General features: G+C 44.4%; 1 pseudogene; it reads right to left on the reverse strand.

Annotated features, from left to right (window-relative positions):
- Positions 1-2,869: 2,869 nt before the first annotated feature.
- Positions 2,870-3,839, reverse strand: LOC101985836 (annotated as a pseudogene).
- Positions 3,840-4,445: the final 606 nt, after the last annotated feature.

Raw genomic sequence — 4,445 nt, forward strand, 5'->3', positions numbered from 1 at the left:
GAAACATTCATCTTTGACCATAAGAATTCCCCTCAGGTCAGCACCAAAGAAAATAAAATGTCCCTATTGAAACCAAAGTTTGTAAAAACCAAGATATAATCCATAATCAATGTTTTAAAAAGAGGATGTGTTACAAAATACAGATAATAGAGAAAGCTGAAATGGGCTAGAGTGTGAACATACTTGAAAAGAGGGAGGAACAATATAAATATCTAAGTAAAACTTTATTTGAAAGAATAATTTATAGAGTTATTTCATATGAATATATTAATCCAAGAGATAGCAATAACATTTTAATTTTAATGTAAACAAGGATTTAAAGTATGTAAAGTTGGGCTGGGGAGATGCTCAGTGGAAAAATCATGCATTGCATAAGCCTGAGGCCTGGAATTCAGATCCTTACCTCAGCACCTACTTAAAAGTTGGGTTGGGCCATACATATCTGTGACCACAGTGCTGGGGGAAAGAGATAGGGGCATACTGAGAGATACAGCCAGCCCAGACAACTTGAGACATCTTTCTAATACTTATTTCTATGGATATATCAAAACATTGGCATTTGATATACTTTCTAAACACATTTTAATTTTTCAAGACATATTCCTTCTCTTTGCTCTCTTTTTCAAAAAACCTTGGGATTATTTTTTGAGGTAGCCCATCATGTAGATTAATTTATTCAAGGTTTTTTTTTTAGCCTGGTCAAATAGGATTGATTGAGTGTTGTAAAGTTGAATGCTGACCTCTGCAGACATTGTTCATTTCCATCAGTATCACTGAATGTTTCCATTTTTCCTAATTTACTAAGAAAATTACTCATTTTAATATTTACTCTTAAATGTTGCCTAGTTATTACTGATAATTTTTGGAAAACAAACTTACCTTTTCCGGGTTTTAGTTTTTACTCACTACATTGTATGAAATTACTATTCATTAGCACTATATCATGAAATGACATCAGGACAGGCAAATGCTCAAGAAATAGAATGGGTACAGGCACACACACGTGTGGATACCGGGGTAGCAGGAAACCCAGCAGGATGAATTGAGCATCCTGTGCAAGCATGAACACTGACGTGTGGAGAAAGTGGCATGGCAGAGTTGCTGTGAAAACTGTGCTTTATTTTCTAGGAGGTCATGTTGAAAAAATAAAAATTGATATTATACCAAGTCAAACATGAAAAATAATTTTATATGAATGAATAAATAAATGATAAAAGAGTTTCAGAGACTCATTGACATAGTGGGTATCAGCTCAATCCCCAAGGGTGAGAGATCTAATGTGATTTGACTAAGCCAAGGTTCTCTGAACACGACACAGTGATTAACCAGAAAGAAACAGATGGCTGAACTCAAAACACTAAACATGAGAATTTCTGTGGAGCAAAACACACCTGATGAAGCATAGCCCCAAAGTGTAAATAATATTGGAAAACCAAACAGTCAACAAAGACCCCATGTCCATATGTGTGAAGTGGACATGGTAAAAACATCTAAACAGGGGAGCCTCGAGCAAACCAACCAAGTGGCCACTAGACGCATAAAGAGAAGCTCCCGGTTGTTAGCCAACAGGAACATACAAACTAAGCACATGGACTGTGCAAGCAAATTAAAATTAGTATGCTACAAAAGATTAACGTTTGCATACCCTATTACTAAGCAACCTCACTTACAGCAATGTCCAACAGAAATGCTCCCACAGAAGAAAAAGACAAGGCCATGGCAGCACGCCCTTGGCAGGCAGGAACTGAAAACCATATCTGTTTTCTCAAAAGCAGAGCACATGATGTTCTCAAGTGGCAATCACACACAGCAATACAAACCACGCCACTTTTACTATCCACAGGCACATGGATTAATCTTATGAAGATGATGTTGAGCAACAGAAATCAAGAACAAAGACAAATAGTTTGAACTGTCGTACAGACTGCTCTCAGAAGACAGAGAACTGTGGTCAGAATCTGGTCAAGTGTTGGAGTTGGGGCAAAATGTTTGGGGTTGTATGGAGGGTATTTGGGGGTTATACATATTTTCCCTAGTGACAGTGTAGTGAACTCCCAGGATTGTGGGTTTCAAATTAATTGACTTTAATATATGCATGTAGTACATATATAATATGTATATATTCCCTACCACATTGACTTCAGACTATGGCTCTTTGAGAGAGAGACTCTATGCTGGACATGGTTCACTGGAGCCATGGAACTCATTATGAGGAACACTTGGCAACATATTTAAAGTTATTTTATGTGACTTACAAATTTTGTGTGTGTATGTGTGTGTGTGTGAGTGTGTGTCTGTTGGTAAGGATGAGTGTGTACAGGTGCCTATGGAGGCAAAACGTGGGTGTGGGGTCCACTGGAGATAGAGTTACACGCCATTTCAAACCTCTTGATGTGGCACTGGGAACTGAACTCTGGTCTTCTGCAGGAACATCAAGCAGTCTTAATTGCTGAGCCACATCTCAGGCCACTGGAGAGAATTGAAAAAACTAAAGAAAGGCAGAAGACTCTTTGCATGTATGTGTGCATGCTCACAGAGGGTCACCAAGATATGCCTAGCACTGCATCTATGGGATCAGGACTTGATATTAGGGATTTATCCAGTTTTTCACATTATGTCCAAATATCTATCTCCTTTCCTAGAAAAGAAAAAAACCTCAATTACAGCACATATAAATCAAGTTCACTGCATCACTCAGTGAAAAACGGCTTAGAACTTCTTCCACGTCTCAGCCCAGCAGCCCTCTGCTTCCTGCTTAGCCAGTACCTGGTCTGTACTGAGCCCATCAAGAACTGTTGCCGAGTGGATGAATGGAGGAGACCGCACAGTGTTTCACTGGAAATTTTCCCTCCAGTCCTAGGACAGCCCCTCACTGTCCACCTTCCTTCCCAAGACGGTGTCTCTGTCCCAGCCTCTTTAGGGCGTCCTTGACATCCTTGTTGCGCAGACTGTAGATGAGGGGGTTGAGCATGGGGATCACCAGGGTGTAGAAGACAGACACCACTTTTCCCTGCTCCATGGATGCTACTGCTCCCGGCTGTGCATACATGACAAACAGTCCCGTAAAACAAAGACACAGCTGTCATGTGGGAGCCACAGGTGGAGAAGACCTTGTGTCGCCCTGACCCTGAGCGCATCCTGAGGATGGTCACGGTGATGTAGCCATAGGAGATGAGGACCACAAGAGTGGTGGACACGATGATGAGGCCACAGATGCCGAACATGACCAGCTCATTGAGAGCTGTGTTGGCACAGGCCAGCCGGAGCAACGGGGGCACGTCACAGTAGAAGTGGTCAATGCGGTTGGAGCTGCAGAAGGGCAGCTGGAATGTGAGGCTGGTCTGTACAATGGAGTTCAGGCAGCCTCCACAGTAGGTGCCCAGAACCAGATGGGCACAGGTCATAGGACACATGGTCACAGGGTACCTCAGGGGACTGCAGATGGCCATGAAACGGTCATAGGCCATCACAGCTAAGAGGAAACCTTCAGTAGTAACCAGAAGGGAGAAAAAGAAGAACTGAGTGGCACATCCCTCAAAGCTGATGACCTTCGAGGAGGAAAGGAAGATTGTCATGGCTTTAGGGGCAATGACAGAGGAGTAGCAGAGGTCAACAAAGGACAGGTTCTTGAGGAAGAAGTACATGGGGGAGTGCAGGCGGGCATCCAGGGTGATGACCAAGATCATGGTGAGGTTGCCGAGGACGGTCACCACGTACAGGGCCAGGAAGACAGCAAAGAGCAGGGCCTGGGTCTCTGCACCTCCCCCAAATCCCACCAGCACGAACCCCTGCAAGGATACTGCCGAGAGACTCCCATTTCTGTGGACTACTGTGGCCATGAGTGGGGACAGATGCAGAGAGGCAGATGGAGACAGCAAGCGGGAATGTATCTCACCAGTGCAGACAGATGTTCTACAGGACACAGGAACCCATTATTCACTGTCCAAAGGCTGCTGCCTCTGTGATCTGCCAGATGGTCTTGAGCGGCCTAAAAGGGGGATGTTTTCTCTGATTTACTCAGTTCTCAGGGATTTGCTGAGCCCTCCCCCTGCAGGAGGCTGGACAGTGCTCTCGGGACACAGAAAGACTTCCAGAGTTTGGTGACCGAATCCTGAGAGCCTTTCAAGGTCCCCATGCCTGCCTCCTAGCCCCCTGTCCTACCTCTTCACAGAGATGCCCAGAGCATCCCTATCAATACAGCTGCCTGCTAAGTCCATGCACACCACTCAGGCCTCAGTGATGAAAGTGTCCACAAGGACTCCCTGCCCTCCCTGAGCTGGGTGATCTTGTCTCTTCCAGGATGAACTAAGAGTAGGGAACAGTCCTCTCCAGGGTGAGGCTGTGTCTCTGTATACCCTGCAGGATGCCCAGCGGCTCTAGCTAGCTCCAAGTCTTGTCCACAACAGTAACCAATGTATAGATCCTTGCTTGCTGGAGGATGTGAG

Source organism: Microtus ochrogaster, linkage group LG4 (assembly GCF_000317375.1).
Source record: "Microtus ochrogaster isolate Prairie Vole_2 linkage group LG4, MicOch1.0, whole genome shotgun sequence".
NCBI lineage: Eukaryota > Metazoa > Chordata > Mammalia > Rodentia > Cricetidae > Microtus > Microtus ochrogaster.